At 58.1% G+C, this 18,293-nt stretch overlaps 1 protein-coding gene across 1 annotated transcript in view; it reads left to right on the forward strand.

Annotated features, from left to right (window-relative positions):
- Positions 1-18,293, forward strand: part of FAM53B (family with sequence similarity 53 member B) — a 77,820-nt gene that overhangs the window by 27,432 nt on the left and 32,095 nt on the right. The gene's annotated exons all lie outside the window — the stretch shown is intronic.

The following is an 18,293-nucleotide window of genomic DNA, read 5'->3' on the forward strand; positions in this document are numbered from 1 at the left end:
GAGCCGTGGTCTGCGGACGAGTCCAGGAGAGGAGGTTGGCCAGGGCCGCGTGGGCTCTGAAAGGTGAGGGGTTGGTGGGGGAAGTCGGCGGAGGGCTTCTCGCAGACACTCATCGGTAACTCGTGCCTCTTTGCTGGCAGGGTCGTCCCTGGGTGAGGCCCCCTCTGGTCAGCCTCCCGCTCTGGCCTGTGTGCTGGTGGGGCCTGCCTTTAACGAGGGGTGGCCCTCGCACCACTGGCCGCGCTCCGGCAGCCCTGGCAGCTGCAGGCCAGCTGTGCTTTCTCTTGGCTCAGTCCTGGGCTCAGGCCTGGCTTGCCTGAGCCTCTGTGGCCTTCTGTCCCCTCTGCCAGCGGCCGGCCACCTCACTGGCTCCAGTTTCCTGCCCCTTTGCACCCTTAGCATCCTTCCTGCTGGCCTGGGGAACTGTGCTGACAGCAAGCAGAGGAGTTCAGAGGTGGGTCGCCCTTCACAGCACAGAATGCGGATGGGTGTTAAGATCTTTGAGGAATAGTCATGGAAAGACCTGGGATTCCAACTGGGATGACATAAATGCTAAATAAAAGTAAAGGCAAAACCACTGTGGGCACATGGGAATAGTTGCTTCCTGTGAGGAAACAGGATGGGCTTGAACAAAGGAAGAGAGCCTTTAAGACCCAGGCCATCAGAGCAGTGGATGCCAAGGGTGGCAGCTCCTTCCATGCTCTTGACAGACATTGGTGGTCAGTTGCGGTGGTCCTTCTGGTTGAACTCAGAGGACGTCTAGAATCTTCCCCTCCGTGACCTTGGCGCCCACTGCTAAGTGATCCGCCACCTCTGCTCTTGTTCACCCCTCACTCGAGAGTCTGGGACAGTTGGTGACTTGCGCAAAGCCACGCGGCTCCTGAGGAGGCTGGGAAGACCGGGTTCAGTGCTCCTCCTGTGCTGTGATCTGCCCCCAGGTGCCCCATCCAGGTAGCTGACACTCGCGGGACACAGAGGGCGGCGTAGAGGAGAAAGTGTGAGCTCTGGTGTCAGGTGGGGCTCAGTTCCCCATTCTGCTGCTGTTCTGAGCTGTGTGCCCTTGGGCAGGTCACCCTCTGTAAGCCTCCATGTTCTCGTCTGTAAAATGGGAATGACAGTTCCTGTTTCTCATGGGTGTGGGCAGGACTCATGTGGCGTGCATCCAGCCAGGGACGATGCTTTCGCGTCAGAGCCGCACCCTGCAGCCTGTCTCACGGGCTCCAGCGGCCAGCTGGGCTTGCTGCTTCTGGCACAGGGGTGTCGTGATCCTGCAGCCGTGGAGCAGGGCAGGGCCGGGGCGGGAGAATAGTTTCAGCTCTCTCTAGTCCTTCCTTCCTCTCAGAAACACCACAGAACCCCTGATGGGGGTCTCATAATTTGAGGAAACCCCTATTCAGACCCCTGGATCCTTCCTTGTGTCCCAGGCACAGCCACCAGGTTGCATAAGCAATCTGCTTAAGGTCACTCGGATCAGGGCCGAGTGTTGACACAATAGCTTTGATCTCCTGGGGAAAAGAAAAATAGAAGGAGTTCAACTGGGGACATGCCAGGGAGGCAGCTTTTAACGCCACTTGGTGATTTTCCATGCTTTAATTGAGAGCCTCTCTGAGCCGAAGGGTGCTTGAGGCAACAGAGCTCTGGGGGTGCCCAGGGCTTTCTGGATGGGGCCTCTGCTTCATAACCCAAGTGCCCAGGTGGGAGCCCCTCCAGCTCCCCGCATGAGCTTGGGGCACCTGCGACTGGCTAGGCCCTGCTCTCCCATGCCAGACATGGAGGCAGGAGGCGGACGCCCTGCCCCAGGAGCCCACAGCCTGTGGGCCTGTGGGAGGCGCATCTGAGGACATCTCCGGCCCTGCTTTGTGCGGAACGTCTGGAAAACGTCTACTATGTTGTGTTGGATGTTTCCAAGGCAAGTCCCCACGCATGGTGGTTCCGCGTCCCTGCTGAAGTCTTGTGTTGGGCGGCAGAGTGAATGGCCAGGAACTCGGTGTGGCTGTCAGTGCTCTGTCCACCTGCTGTGTGCATTGGGCATCTGTGGTCCCCGGTAGCATTTAAAAGAGGCCAGGCTTTCAGAGTGTTCTCACAGTGCCTTAGAATCGTGTGACCATGGAAGTAAGCCCTGAGGCGGCCCTGGAAGAGTGCAGGTGGGGTGGCTACAGGGCTTGCACGAGTGTGTGCGCCAAGGTCGGAGTCAGGAGGGGGCTGGGAGGAGCCCCGTGTGGCTGGAGCAGAGCGGATGATGGGGGCGGGGGACCCGAGTGCAGGGCCTTCTCTGTAGGTCCTCTGAAGATGTTTGTCTTTTATTCTGAGCACAGGGGGAAGTGTCCGAGAGTTTTAAGCAGGGGAGTGACAGCCCCGCCCTCACGCTCCTGGCTGCGGGGAGCAGCATGGACTGAGGGGTGGGGGAGGCAGGGAGCTGTTGGCAGATAGGACCGTGGGCTAGACCAGGGCAGGGGCCACGCTGATTCCTGTTAGGGGCTGAAATGTTCTGGAGGCGCGACCAACAGGCCCAGCCAGGGCGTTGATCTTGTCATTAGCTTCCAAGTCACAGACCTCACTGGGCCGAGAATCAGTCACCCTGATCCCCAGAGGTAACTGTCTTTAAGCTGTCGTGTTTAGAGTTTGCTGATCATAGGTCCCTTTTGTTATCTCACCTGCAGCCCTCACTTTGGCTGTATTTCTTCATGATCTGTTCTCAGTAGAAGTGAAGTATAGCTGGTCACCATGATTCTTTTTGTTTCCACAAGTGTCCTTGAGCCCATCCCGCCCCCAAACCCTTATGTATCAGTGCTTTGCCGGCCCAGGCTGCCCTTTCCCACCCTGAGGAAACCGATTCCTACCCTTTCTCGTCACGCCTGCCTCCAAGCCTCCGACTCCTTTGCTGAAGCTTCTCCATCCTTGTCCCCTTGAAACTGGGTCCCCTATTCTGGACTTGGCTGGAGAATGCGGGGCAGCTCAGGGCCGCAGGAGGATGCTCTCCCAGCTCTGAAGGCTTGTCACGCTGGGTCGCGTCGAAGCTGTGCCGCATCTGGTCTGTTTACATCAGCTGAGGCAGAGTCTCTGGAAAATGAGGGGCCTGCAGTGGCCTTTGTGAATCCACTAACAGAGCGCAGTGACCTCAGCCCAGCCTGGAAGGATGCAGGGCAAGGGGCCGCTGGAGAGAAACCAGGAAGGATTTCAGCACTCCCTGTCTTATCCCTGCGTCCTTACTGGGGCTGGCGGGATAACGCCTCCCTGGAAGGAGCTCCAAGCCCTCGGTGAGCCTGTGGGTCTGCCCCTGGGAGGGCCGGAGACAGGGAAGCACGGAGCGGGGTCGCTGAGAACGGACGTGTGACTAATTATGAGCCGGGCCTGAGGTGATGCACCTGCCGCCTACCTGTGCTTTTATCCTGTACAGGCCGCTGGCTTTCGTGGGGACCCGCACAGGGTGAAATTATGCCCGTTTTGCCTTTTGTAACATAGTCCTCCGTTGTCCCAGGCGTGGCATCGACATAGAATCCCCGTTGACGTGAGCCATTTATCTGTAAAATTTTTGCGGAATCAGCCGTCCTGGATTCCTGGCCTTTTTCTTGCAGCTTCAGGCCACAGTCGAGAACTAAAGAAAGCAAATGCCATGCAGGAGGGCTAGCCAGCCCTTTGCCACGTCCCCAAGCCGGCAGGAACTTGGTTTGACTGGACTCGGAGTGGGTGTTAATTGCCTATTTATGGCGAGAAGATTAACAAGGCCTCCTTTGAAAGTTGGGCTTAGTAGAACTCTTGGATAATTCCTTTTGGGGAGGGCGAGGGGTGGCTTTTTTTTCTGCCTTGGAGAACAAAAGAAATGGTTGGTTCTAAAATATAAGGCAACCACCAGAAGCTTCATTTGTGAGCCGTAGCAGTGAGCTCACATCATAATATGTCACTGAGGCCACCAGGCCCAGAGCCTTCCCTGAAACAGCGCAGGGGCCTGTAACGCGTTTCATCTTGGTGGAGAGGGTGGTGGCCGTGCCGCAGCGGTTCCCTTGACAGAGCCCGTGCGTGGAGAGTGGGGCCGGCTGCCTGGGTTAGCCAGGGCCTTCCTGGCGGGGCCAGAAACCAGCCCATGTGTTCAGAGAGGTCGCTGTGGACGGTTGTTGACCAGGTTCCTGAAGAACCGAGAAGCCGAGGCGTGAACACCGGGTATCACGGAGGCGGCTACTGCCGGCAGCTGCTCCCACCCGGGAAGAGGCTGCCCTTTGGAAGGCCCGGCAGCTGGGAGTCCACAGGCCCGTGGGGCTGAGGAGAGGGAGGGCGAAGAAGTTGGCTCTGTGGATGCTGGAAAAGCCGCAGACTGGCAGCAAGTGCTGTGAATGGACCAAACTGCTCCCACGGGCGAGGAGCGGGGCTGGGGGGCAGTGACGCGGGAAGCTGACAGGACGATGCCCGGCCGTGCCCCCTCCTCCAGCCCTCCCATGGACATAGCCTTGCAGTGGCCAGATGGCAGAGCCCTGGCTCCAGAGCAGAGTGCAGAGCGGGAGTGGCCTGGAGCCGAGACGATGGGCAGCTCCGGGCTCTGAGCTGACCCTTGCCACCTGGGGGAACCCCTGCCCTCCCACCTCCACACGGCTGCCGCGTCCTAGGCCCTGGCGTGGGCCGCGCTGTGCAGACCGAGGCGAGCCCGCTGCTCTCGGTACCATCTGGTGTCCTGGGCCAGGACGCTAGGGACCCGCTCCGCTCTCCTCTCCACCCCCCACCACCTCGTCTGCGCTCAGAGGTACTTCCCTGGTGGCTGCTGGGTGGCACTCACGCAGGCCCAGAGGTATTTCTGCAAGACACACACAATCGCCACTACTTTCTAGAAAGGGGGGATAATAAGCAAGCAGACCACGGACCAGATAATTTCCGACGGCGATTTGTGTGCCATAAGGAAACTAAAGCAGGCTGGTGTGGTTTGTAACGCCGGGCGGGGGACAGGAGATGGAGGTGGCCGGCTTCAGATTGGAGGGATAGAGAGGCCTCCCTGAGGGGGATGCGTTCAGCTGCCACATCTTCACACATCAGCCTCGCTCAGGCCCTGGGGAGCGGGGTCCTAACTCCTAACAGTACCAGCCTGTGTTTGCAGCCCGGTTGGGAGGGAATTGGTTGTTCTGGGCACCCCTCCAGGGTGCCGTCTCCCTCATCCACCCTGGGAGGGCTCCTCCCCTCCCTCTTCAGGGGGAAAAATTGAGTGTGGGCTGCCTGCTCGCTTGCCGAGTGACAGAACAGTGACAGGAGCCCCAGCCACTCTTCAGCCGCCCACGGCCTGTGGGCCACGGCCTCTCCAGAGGGCCCCTGCTGGGGTGGGTCCTGCCACCACTGGGGAACCATGGGCCTGGGCGAGGCTGGGCCTAGGCTTCGGGTTTCCTGAAGGTCAGGTGGAGGTGGTGACATTCTCACCACAGACTGCTTTGGCCCAGGGCCTCAGGACGTTGTCAGGAAGCATGACTGTTATTTATCATATCCACTAGGCCCATACACTGATGAAGTAGCCTCGAAATTCTAATATCAGACCATCTAACAGACTCATCCTCCCAGCCCCTGGGCAGGCTTTGCATTTCTTGAGCTGTGAGTTTTCTGGTTGGTAAACCAGGGCACCGGAGGCTTGAAGAGGTCCCGTGTTTCGGCACCAGGGCCTCCCTAGGAAGGTGTTTCCGCTCTGCCCAAGCAGTGCGGCCCAGCTGTCCTGTTCCAGGTCCTTCCATAGTACGAGGCTGGAGCACAAGGGAGACTGGCCCTGCAGTCTGGCTCTGCCATACCGAGGGGAGGCGCCCAGAAAATGTCAGTTATGTCCTGCAGGTGGACACCTCACAGTCTGTAATAATCCTCTTAGCCCCCAAAGCAGAGCCTTCGTTACCCGTTTTTGTGATTTGCCAGAAGATCTCTTAAGCCCTTGGCCGCTGCCATCCGTCTCATCCCCAGAGTGGCTCGTCTTGTGGGAGGGAAGGGGGTCGCAGCCAGTCCTGCACTTGCCCGAGCCCAGGGCCTGCTCGGCCTCCCCTCTGACCCCCAGCCAGGCTGTTCTGGGCGCAGCCCTCGGGCACTCGCCTCCCTTCCCTCCTGGAGTCCTGCTCTCCCTCTGAAATGGTGGGCACACCTGGACATAGGGAAAAGAGACATGAGAAATGGGCCTTCTGTGTCCCACAAGGAGAAGTCCTACCAAACCCCTTACTGAGCTGACTTGGCAAACAAGGCGCAAGGGGGCGTTGAGGGTTTGCTGTGCCAGTGGCTCAGCCAGGCCGGGGCTGTAATCACACTCACACGAGGGGCTCTTCTCACCCTATCACCCCAAATTTCTTGTCTGCCCCTTTCTCACGTGGGTTCCCCGGGAAGATACTGAGACCAGGGGAGGGCCCTCGTGGGCCATCTGGGTGGTCTCCCTCGTCATGCCGTTCTGTCGTGGAGCATCATGTGTCCCCTGTGGAAGGACGGATCCTGCCTGGGACTCAGTGCCATGGTCCAGTCTTGCAGAGGGTCCTAACTGCATTCCAGCTCTGGGCCAGTGCACCCTCCCGTAGCCCCTTGATAGCAGGGACCAGCTTTAAACAAGTCTAATCCACCTAGAGGGATTCCATCTCACTTTAATCTGGGACAGCCTTGGACAATGGAATTTTCCAAGAACTGGTGGCAAATAAAAATGGGAACAAGTATGCAGGCCGGGGACCAGCGGCAGAAAAGACCCTTTTTCGTCGCGCTCAGAAACGGCCAGGAGAGGAGCGGCACGATGCGGTGAGTTGGGGCGAGCATTTTAGCAGACGTGGGCCGATGGTGCAGCATTAAGTATTTGGCAAGAGAAGGGAGATGGCATCTGCACTGGTGTGATGTTAGCTGTCCCTCGGCAGAGACACCAGAGCTTCAGCGTGACGCACGTGGGGAAGCTGTGAGCAAATACCCCCGCCCGCGTCTGCCCCTCACCTAGGATGGCAGGAGAGGAAGGGCGGGTTCTGGGCTCCGGGGCCCGTTGGGCCTGGCGTGGAGTGTTGGTGTACCACTCGCCAGCCAGGTGGCCCTGGGCAAGTCACTGTCCCGCTCTGGGCCCTCGTGTCCTCTTCTGTGTGATGTGGGGTTTGAGCTTGTGGGAGCGCCTGCAGCAGGCCTGGTGCACAGACGCCCTCAGGAAATGTTGGCCCTGGGATCAGTGTCGTCACCACTGTCATCGTTATTATTTCTTTGACTTATTACTTCTTGTGGCCTTGAAGTCATTGTCACTAGCTGGATGGGCAGCCCAGTGAAGGAAGCAGCAGGCCGCCTAGCCCGCCGCCTGGAGGCCTGAGAGGGGCCGGGAGGCTGGAGCGGAGGATGGGGCCGCAGGGGCCTCAGAGGGCAGCCTGTGACCACACAGGTGGAGTGAGAGGCAGCAGCTGTGGGGCTGCTGACTGCTGGCCAGTGGGGTGGGAGCGGGTTTGCAGAGGAGACTCACCCATCGAATTTTCTCCTCAGAATAGCCCTGTGAGGTCGACGCATCTTATCCAGTTTAAGGGCCGTAACTGAGTCTCAGCTCCGTGCAGCAGAAACAGAATAGAAGCCACAGAGATTATTTTAAATCTTCTAGTAGCCACAGTTAAAAAGAAAAAAGGAACAGGTAAAATTAATTTAATAATATATTTTATTTAACCCAGTATATCCAAAACAGTGTCATTTCAGCGTGCAGTCGATAGGAATCAGTCGTTAGTGGAGATGTGTGCTTTTCTTTCCTTTTTCTAACACCGAGTTTCCAAGCTCAGGATGTGTGTCACGTTTACAGTACATCTCAACTCGGACTGGCCGCTTGTCCAGTGCTCAGCGGCCACAGGTGGAAGGCGGCTCCTGTAGTGGACCGTGCATTTGCTCAAGGCCACACCAAAGTAGGTGGCCGAGCCGTCAGCCTCCGGAGCTCATGGCCTAGGTAGGCAGGAAGGCCTCGGGGTGGGGACGTGAGGGATGCGACTGGGACTCAGCCGTGGTTTAAGGGGCTCGGCTCTGCCACCCACTCAGAAACCCTGTCCTTCGCGAGGCCCCAGGCACCCGCTGGTAAAGGAAGGGCTGGCAAGAGGCCCTGCTCTGACGTGCAAGTTCCCTGGGGCTGTGCTCTCTCTACCAGGGGACCGGGAGCCACGGAGCATTCGGGTGCTCGAGGTACCGCTCCATCATGGACCAGGGACATCATAGGCTCCCCTGCTGTGCCCCCTGTGGAGCAGGTCTGTGGGGAGGGGGAGATCCTGCCTTCTTCTCTGAGGCGTTTTTTCTGTTGGAGTTATCGTGCCTGTGCAGCCCCGCTCGGTGTGATACGTGGCCAGGGCAGAGCTGGGGGAGAGGTGGGGAACGGCAGCAGATGGGGCCTGATGGGCTGGCCAGGCGGGCCCTTCCCGTGGGGTCCGGGTGGGAATGCCAAGGTAGGCTTTGCGGTGCCACCCGCCCTGGGTCACGTCTCTGTGCTGCCGTCCTGCTCTCTGATGACCGGGCTGTGGATTTGCTCCCCGCCCCCCGAGCACGGCACGAGCCAGGCTCTGCACAGCTGACCAGCTCTAGGCCTGTCCCTGGGGGCGGGCTGCACAGCCGCCAGCACTCAAGCAGCGGGTGCAAGGGCAGGTGGGAAATGGCCCAGGGGTAGAATGTGGTTCCCGAGCAGTCCTGTCCCTGGAGCTTGGCAGCCTCCTGACCACAGTTTTCCTGGAAATTGTATTTGTGGTTCTAGTTTGCACCCCCTGCCAGGAGGGACTTACAGGAAGGTGGGGTCTACAGTTTCAGCAGCCTGGGAACTTCAGACACGGCCCCGCCCTCCATGGGAACCTTCTGGGCCCTCCGACTCCAAGCAGCAACAACCCTGTGAGCTGGTTCAAATCAGCATGCATTGACTGAATGCCAGCTGTGTACGAGTGCCTGGACCAGGGGCTCAGGGGAGACCAGCATGCTTAAGACCCTGGCCTTGCCTTTAAGGAGTTTGCAGGCTGCAGAGGGGTCGGGTGGGAGCAGCTGTGTCTCTGCAGCCAGCTGCGAGCTGGTGAGGTAGCCGTGTCCTCTGAGGGTTTGGATTCAAGTTCTGGACCCATCCCTTCATTCAGCCATCACTTACCAAGCACCTGCTGTGTGTCGGGTCCCTGTAGGCTCCAGGGGTGCGGCAGTAGACAGGACACTCGGCCCCAACCTTCTGGAGGTCACAGCATCAAACACATCATCACGCGGAAACCCGGAGAGTATGGCCAGCGTTCGCAGCTCTTCCCTCTGAGCCTTGGTCTTTTTACCTGTTAAATAGGGTCCATAGTGGCTGTTGCCGGGGTTACATAAGATGATGACTGCAGGACAGACACTCACTGGCAGTTGGTACGCTCACGGGAGCGCTCCGGGAATCAGCAGTAGGGACCAGGGGCACGTGGCGGGTTCACCGTGACGTGTGCAGGGCTCAGCTCCTTGGAAAGGGACAGGTGCTCTCTGGTGGGCCCAGGCGTGGTGCCCCAGCTGCCACTCAGGCTGCGCCTCAGCTGGAGTGGAGAGGAGAGACATGGCACAGAGATGCTCCCCAGACCGGAAACCAGCCCGTTTGGCTGGAGCAATGGTTGGGATGGAGCGTGGAGGGGCTCGAGAGCCGTCCGGAGAGTTGGGACCTTATTCTGTGTGCCGTGGGGAGCCAAGGATAGTTTTGAACAGGATGGGGGGGTTTTGAACCCCAGTTGGGCTGGGGGTAGGTTTGCAGGGGGCCCCCCACCCCCAGGACAGAGAGAGAAGGCTGTGCCCATGTATTCGGTGGCCCTCGGTGGAGAAGGGGGGCTGAAGGAGTCCCACCCATGCAGGCTGAGCTGCTTGGGCCCAGAGCCTTCGGGGAATTCCTTGCCTGGTTCCTGTAGGCCTGAGGGTCAAGGGCCTGGTGCAGAAGCGGGGGCAGCTGGCTGAGTTGACCTCTGCGAGGCCACTCAGGTGAGTTCTTCCTCTCCCCCACCAGACACGGAAGTTCATCAGGGGAAGAGGAAGATGACCAAGTTTGTCCTTAGGGAAATGAACTGAGTCAGAAAGGGCTTCCTTTTCCTCCTAGGAGCCCAGAAGGCCAGCGGTAACACCCCTGAGCAGAGCAAGTGAGGCAGCGGGGCCTTCTGCCTTGGTTTGGGTCACCTGCCTAGTCGTTCTTCTGCCGACACTGACCCTTCTCCCCAGGAATGAGGACAGCCTGGTTCATGTGGAGAACCTTTAGCCGGAGCCCTGCACCTCGTGTGGCCTGGGCCCCACCCCTGGAAACTTTGGTCAACACATAAATGATAAGATCTCTTGCCATGTGCGACAGCGTGCTTGCACTGTGCCTATGTGTCCCCGTGCTCCACTGCGCCCTGTGGACCAGGGATGAGTCTTGCGTTCACGTAGTTACATGTTGTCTTGATTACAGTCCCAGAAAGTGAGAATTGCTGTTCCCATTTTGCAGAAGAAGAAACTGAGGTTCCGAGTGGCAGCCAGGCTCACAAAGCTGGGTGTGGCAAGGCTGTGCAATCCGGGCTTGTTGCTTTCCTCATCAGGGGGCCAGGCAGGGCTCGGGGCACCAGGCCCATGCCATCATCTCAGGTGTCCACAGTGGGGGGTCAGGGCCAGCGGAGGCCAGAGTCAGGAGCTGAGGGTCGGCTAGGAGTGAGCCTTCCCTCCTCGGCTGTGGTGGGCCCTTGGTGGGACACGTCGGCCCTGGGCACCTGGGGCTCTGTTTGAGCACAATACAGTGGCCAGGCTCAGGAGTCAGTACCCAGTCTTGGGGTGGCAGCTGGGATCTCACATGACATCTCCAGGGAAGCCTGATCTGGTCCCCGCTGTGCCAGCTGTTGGAGCTGTCTAGACGGTCTAAGGTGACAGTTGTCACCATTCTCGATGAAGTAGGATCAAATTGAATTATTACCGAAATCTGAAACTTAAGATCGAAGTGGTGGCACTGAGCAGGTGCCCAAGCTGGGGCACCAGTGGTGGCCTTGATGAAGCCCAGGGACCTACACAAAGAGCCCTGGGCTTCTGAAGCAGCGCCTGAGGCTCAGCATGAGGGGCTGGCGTGGAGGAAAAGAAGGGCCCCTCCCTCCACGGACCTTCCTGACTGCCCGGGCCCTAGAGAGACCCTGCAGTGCAGGCTGGTGGCCACGAGGCTTGTCCCAGAGCTGGCCAGTGGGGAGAAGGCAGGACACAGGCAGAGTGTGGTCCTCACCCCAGCTCTCAGAATCCCTGCTGAGCCTCTTTGGAGGCCGGGCGTCCAGAGCAGCTGGATCCGCCTCTGTTCCAGTCTGCTGGCGCCTTCTCTTCTTCCTTGAGGTGTTAGGTGGGACAGAGGGCAGCCGTGAGCCCCTCTGCGCCTGGGCCTCCCCTCAGCCCTTGAGCCTGTGCCAGGAGGGGCTGTAGGGTCCACCCTTGTGACAGATCAGGACCCCAGGGGACGGAGACCTGTTGAGTTCTGTATGGGATGTGACTTAATATTTTATAATAATAGATGTAATGTTCTAATTAGAGCTCCACCAAGTGGACCCCTGGGGCCTCCCAAGTGGGCTTCAGCGGTGCTCTGCAATTATGGCCAGTGCCTTCCAGGAGTGGTGACAGCCGTCCCCTCAAACCATGTGGATCAGGGTCAGCAAACCACCATTATGCGTTTTTGCAAATAAAGTCTGAATGGCACACAGCCATGCCGGTTTCTTACTATTGCCTGTGGCTGCTTTCATGTTCCAAGAAAGACCGCATGGTTCTCAAAGCCAAAAATGTTTACTCTCTGGCCCTTCAAGGGAATTTTACCAGCCCCGAATGTAGATGACCCAGTGCCTCAGTTTCCCCATTGGGAAAGCGACTGGAATTCATTTGGCAATTTCTCAAGGAGAGCAAGTCCTAGAAAGGGCCCAGCACCATGATCCCAGCAGTCATGTCACGTGGGCCACCCGATTGTCTCAGGCTCTGCTGGGTCCACACTCGGCCCCTGTGCGGCCCTTTCCCGTGCTCCTCAAGTGGAAACTAAGAAGGAGGTGCTGGGAATTCCCTGGCGGTCCAGTGGTTAGGACTCTGCGCTTTCACTACCAAGGGCCCTCGTTCAATCCCTGGTTGGGGAGCTAAGATCCTGCAAGCCACGTGGCCAAAAAAACAAAACAAAAAAGGAGGAGGCGCTGGCAAGGGAGCTTCAGAGAGGAGCTGCGGGAGCTGGTGAGCTCTGGCTAACTGGGGCGCTGGCGTCAGAACAAGTCGTTCCTCCTGTGTCAGCGCACAAAATCACGATTCCTTCTTAAAAATGAAAAGGCTGCGTTCTCCCAGCAGCCTTGCTCTGGAAGCGTTGGCCGGGTTGCCTGTGCACTCCCAGCGCTCCCAACTTTCCCAGGCTGCCCTTCTGTCGCTGCCATGCTTGGAGAGTGTGGACCAAAGTGAGGCTTGTTCATTTCCTCCTGCTTTCACTCCCTCCCTCGATTTTCTCCCGTCCCTCGAAGAATTTTGGTGAGGCTGTTCCGCCCAGGATGGTAGAACAAAACTCAGATGCAGACAGCAGAGGTTCTCGTCACTCAAGACAAACGCCTAGAAAGTTCACCCTGGTGGGGATCCAGAAATCTCTCTGCTGGCCAGATGTGTTCTGGCCCCCGAGGCAGACAACCAACTCGGAAGTTGCTAGAGGATATTAACTTTGTGGTAATAGAACTTGGCCCGGGGAGGTGGTTTTGGAACAGTATTGTGAAAATAAGGGTGGGAAGGTTGGCTCTGACGTTTAAGAGCCTCAGACGGCTGTGGTTCCTAGCCTGCGCTCCGCCTCAGACTCAGTCAACAGAGGCCGGCCTATCCCAGGGCCGAGCCGCCCCACGCCTGAGAAATCCACAGGCAACCGGAGCCAGGAGGCTGCGGCCAGGGCCGGAGCGCCTTCGGGGACCAGGAATGTGGTCGGAAAGTTCTTAGTACAACCAGGAGCTGTTTCCACCATCACTGTTGGCGTCAGCCTTGCTGTGAAGCCGTCAAGGAGAAGATGAGGCCTGGAGGAGGATGAGAAGATGTGCGTCTCCCTTAAAGAAGCTGCTCCCTGCAGGCCTCTCGTCCCCACCTTGTCCACAGGGGCGGCCGTGCAGTGGGCGACTCCGCTCGCACGTGAAGTGTATCCGTGGCCGAGAAGCAGGAAGACCGGGGTTGGGGTGCGGGGCCACGATTTTCCAAAGAAGCGTTCAGCTTCACAGACCGTACAAAGTCTGTAAGTCTTAGCAACCTAAGGTACGCTCCCACCGTGTATAGGATGCTGGGGGTGAGTGTGTGGGCATCAGACGGCCCCCGCCTGGGAGAGAGAGACATCTCAGCAGTTAGCTGGGATGAGGCACGTGTTCAACTGACGACCCAGGAACATTCTGGGGCCCCCGGGAGGCACTGGGTGATGATAATGAAATTGCAGGCCCTTCACCGACCCTCGCTGTGCTCCGGGCACCTCTGGAAATGCCGTCCGTGTATGAGCTCACCTAACGCATCAGCCCCGGGAGACAGGTGCTGCTAGCTCACGCCGCGTTACAGCTGCGGGCACGGAAGCAAAGGCTGGATGAGCAACTTGCCGCAGAGCCAGGCCCTGGCGGGGGTGGGATCTGAGCCCAGGTGGCTTGGCTGGGCGTGTGTGCTGAGCCAGCGCACGCAGACTCAGGAGGTGCAGGGAGCGGGCTCTGAAGGCTGGAGGTGTCCTGGGCGCAGCCAGGGAGCGAGTGCAGAGGGGAGGGACGCAGCCCTGGAGCCCCGCTGCAGGCAGCCTGCGCCTCTCGCCTCCCTGCCCCGTAGCCCTGCCCCTGGCCCACTCTTGGGGCCTCGCGTGCACCTTCGTGCCTCTCTCCTGAGGTAGGCTGCGTGGACCCTCGTCCTGCCGGGCTTGTGCAGAAGGGTTTCAAAGGTCCCGCACGGTTGAGCAGGTCTCGCTGAGGTGCGCTTCTCAGAGCCTGAACATACGTGCCCGCGTGGGGCCGACCCTCTGTAGAGGGTAACACCATCAGCGTGTTATCAGGGCCGGGCCTGTGGCAGTGGGCAGGAGGGGACCCGCTGACATCTGTTCTGGGATCTGTGGCCCAGGACCCTTGCAGAGGTGTCCCCAGGCTTCTGGTCCTGAGACCTCCTGGGGTGGCACGGTGCTGGGTAGCACAGAAGATGGCCAGGTCTCCGTGCTTGTCCCGTAGGAGCCCCATCTCTAAACACACCAGTGTTTTCTGCAGTTTACTATCCGGCAAAGCTCTCTCCCCTGGCTCCCGCCAGCCTGCCCCTTTCCCCTGCACTGGACAGTCTGAGGATGAGGGCAGGGATTGACCTGGTTCTTCGCCCGTGGGAGAGAAGTCACCAGTCATGGCCAAGACACCTCCGGAGTGCGCCCTGCCAGTCGTGTGCTCTGTATCATTTGTGATTAGAGTGGCAGCTGCTTTTAGTGGCCTGATAGAAAAGGGGGCAGGGAGACAGGAGCCCGCAAGTCTGCCAGGAGGCTGTGGAGCAGGCTGGCTGAGAGCAAGGCCTTTGGAAGCAGGCAGAGCCGGGTGCGGCTCTGGCTGTGGGACCCTGAGCCTCAGTTTCCTCATCTGTAAAATAGGTATGATGATAGGGAGTTAGATGATGTCTGTCCCACTTTGAGGACATAATGGCACATAACAGTCAATTCATGGCATACAGCAATATTCTTGTTGGAATGGGGGCAAACACTTGCATATCAACTCAGGTAATTTCCAGATTCATTATTCATTGTTTCTTCTGGTTACAAAGTTAATGCATACATGTAAAAGATTTGAAGTTCGGAAGGTAAAAAAATTACAGTTCAGAAATGTAAAAACACAGAGAGTGAAATTCCTCTGACATCCACCTGCAGGTATACCGTCACTGAGTGTTTGGTGTAGATCCTTGCAGTCTTTTTTCTAAACAGCTGTAACACTGACTGGAGACCCTTGACGCCCCTTCCAGCCCCAGGAGTCCATTGATTCCACGGGTTCACATATACCGTGTGGGGAATGATGACAAGAAATAATGAAAGAAATACCACTTATTAAGACAGGAAATATATGAGGCTAGTACTGGTTTTTCATTCTATCCAATAAGAGAAGCAGACATGGTTTAAAAAAAAAGGTGACCACAAAATTCTTGGCCCTGTGCAAAATGGAATGGAATTCTTTTGGGTTGTTCGGTCCAACCTCTGTGGTGAACGTGTTGATTCTCTTGTACCGTGAGTTTGTGATGATGCTGTTCTCCCTTCGGCATCACAGAACGCTCTCCATCAGCATGGACACCACGCCTCATGGGATTTAATCAATCCCGTCATCCATTCTGGGGACTCGTTGGCCTGAGTGCAGGAGCTGAGCTGGCCTGGCTGCACCGAGCATAACTTGGCCAGATGTTTCCAGCCCATCCAAGCTCAAGAATCATTTCCAGTGTGAGCCCAGTACCGCGGACTTGGAGCGGGGCTGCCGACGGGGCAGGGCCCTGCTGCTGTTTCGGTTTTGTTCTTTACGAATAGCTTGCACATGAGTCCGGGGAGCTGGTTTGACCGTGTAATTTTCTCTAAGTGAACCATTCCATTTTAGGGCCGCGGTGCCCAGGAACGCCTGCACACCCACCACAGCGTGCTCCCCGGAGCCCCCGGCCCCTGCGCTCATTCAGGACATGCTTGTTTGTGGGGCCTCTTTTGCTTCCACGCTGGCCCAGTAGAGCCAGGGTGTGCGTCTGATGTGAGAAAACCCAAAAGTGCCGCCTCCGTCGTGTCTGCTTCTCTGGGTCTCGGGCTGGTTTGTTCCCACGTAGGATCCATGTTCAAGGGTATCTCTCTCACCATCCGTTCAATCCAGCACCTCTCTCTGGGGACCTGTCGTGTGCTGGGCAGCGTGCTGGTGCTGCAGAGTAGGAAGAATAGAAGCGGGACCCCATTCCCTTCAGATGGATCCCATTCATTCCAGGACCGTTGCTGTTCGCTGTGTACCTACTATCTGCCGGCCCTGCTCTCAGCACTGAGCGTACAGCATGGGGCAGGTGGCCCTGTTCTCTAGAAGCTTCCCCTCGTGTGGGCAGTCAGCAGGGGTGAAGAAACCACATCACAATCAGTGCTCAGAAGCCCAGAAGCACGGGTAGCAGGGCCGAGATGATGGGCAGAGAAGCAGAAGGGCTTTCCGTGGGGAGGCGGCCTGAGCGACCCCAGCGGCTGGCTGTGTGGGCAGTAGCTGATGGGGCTGCGGCCGGGGGTGGCTCGCACCTGGCCCAGCCCCAGCTCTGCCGCTAAGTGGTGCCCTGGCTGGCGATGGCTCATGACCTGGAGGGCCAGGTGCCCCCACGGAGGGGCTGCTTCCGAGAATCCCAGCGCTGGCTGGTTCTCGCCATTCCCCTTTCCTCAGCATCTGCTGTCCCATGGTGTTGGCCTCAAAGCGCACGGGAGGGGAAATGTGTCAAGTCCACGGAGCCCCTGGTTTTCCTGTTGCCATCCAAGAGATCTGTGAGTTTTGGGCTCCCCACCAGCCCAGCGGGTCTTGCCCCAAACGCTGAACTCAGAATGGGCTGTCTGCCGTGTGGGAGGGGGCGTCATCATGAGATGGTCGTTGGGTGTGGGTGGGAGATGGGGGCTGACTGTGCCCTTGAGCTTCTCAACAGCCCTGTCACCTAAATGTGGCAGGACACAGTGGCCTGTCTGGCTGGGAGTGTCCGGTGTGGCATTGAAGTTATGAATGGGCTGCTGGACTAAGGGACTGGGGAAGCAGTCCCAGGCCCTGGAGCTCAGATTCCATGTCACCCTCCGTGACCATGTGATTTCCCAGAAGCCTGTGACCTATGTGCCTTGGGCTCATGTAACCTGGGCTCTGTTTTGGGACCTGTGGCTCACGTCAGTCTTGACTGTTGTCAGAGTGATCTCTGTGCCCTTCCCGTGTGTCTTGCTTTTAAAAGAAGCCAGGGTGATCCGGTGTGAACCTGCCCTCGGGGCTTCTCGGGCCAAACGTAGATGGGTGGGTAGGCGCACAGGGCTCCTACAAAGTGGCTGGCTCGCAGACCCAGGACCTCTAGAGCGGAGAGCATCATGTCAGGGCCACCTGCCGCCCCACCCAAAATGCGGTGCCTCGTCAGCCCTGACCATGCCGGTAACGGAAGGGAGCGAGTTCTTGCCATCGCTCCTATGCCGGGTTGGGAAGGGCACTCCTGCACGTAACAGGGTGGGCTTTCTCCCCCGGGCATGTGCTGCACCGCCCCGGCCCTGGAGGGGGGCCTCGGGGAGATGAATCAGGGAGAGTCTGCCTTCCAGTAACTCGCTTCTGTTTGTTCTGCTCTAAGTGGAAAATGAGCCCTCGCCACCCTGCCGCCCCGGCCGCCATCCTTATGGCTGCCGGGAACCAGAAGCCCTGTCTGCAGGAGCATCCCTTCCTTCCCATCGTCCCTGTGTGGCAGCCGATCGGAGATGCCCCTCTCCCAGAGACCAAGTTCCACTGCAGTCCTGTTTTGTCCCAGTGTGGAGGGAACATCAGTGCTCAGACCCAGGGGTTGGGAGGGCCAGGCGGGCCCAAGGCTTCAGGTCCTTTGTTCTAAGATCTTTTTCTGAGCACCTTAGTGTTGGGTACCAGGCACAGCACTGAGCTCACAGCGTGTTTTTATCATTTAATGCTTTGTAATTATTTCCTTTGGTAATGATACGAGCCTTTTTATTTAGGATTACACCCAAGAGTTTCCATCCTTTCCAAATAAGGAAGATGTGGCAGCCTAGCTGGTGCCTGGTGTCCTGTGGGTTCTTTTTTTTTCTTTTAATTATTTATTTATTTATTTTTTATTGTTGGCTGTGTTGGGTCTTCATTTCTGTGCGAGGGCTTTCTCTAGTTGCGGCAAGCGGGGGCCACTCTTCATCGCGGTGCGCGGGCCTCACTTGTCGCAGCCTCTCTTGTTGCGGAGCACAGGCTCCAGACGCGCAGGCTCAGTAGTTGTGGCTCACGGGCCAAGTTGCTCCGCGGCATGTGGGATCCTCCCAGACCAGGGCTCGAACCCGTGTCCCCTGCATCGGCAGGCAGATTCTCAACCACTGTGCCAGCAGGGAAGCCCCTCCTGTGGCTTCTTTAATGGTTCTGAGCATCCATCCTTCCTGAGTCCACAGAGTGACCTGGCAGGCTTCAGCCTGGGAAGGGTGCTGACTGGAACCACCAGAAGCCTGCCAGGGGGAACCCCGCCCCTGCGGTTTGCCACCTGAGCCTCTGGCCAGTGCTGGTTAATGTAAAAACATAAGCTGGAGAATCCAACTGGCACCAGCCCTGAACTGGACGACAGGTGTTCCAGACCTGGCCTGATGTGGACCCCTCCCATCCAACCAGCACATTAGAGTCACAAAGTACATTCGCACGCCTTGCCTGTTTCTTCCTCATGGGACCCCTCTGAGATGGGCTCTG

This window comes from Tursiops truncatus, chromosome 16 (assembly GCF_011762595.2).
Source record: "Tursiops truncatus isolate mTurTru1 chromosome 16, mTurTru1.mat.Y, whole genome shotgun sequence".
In the NCBI taxonomy this organism is placed as follows: Eukaryota; Metazoa; Chordata; class Mammalia; order Artiodactyla; family Delphinidae; genus Tursiops; species Tursiops truncatus.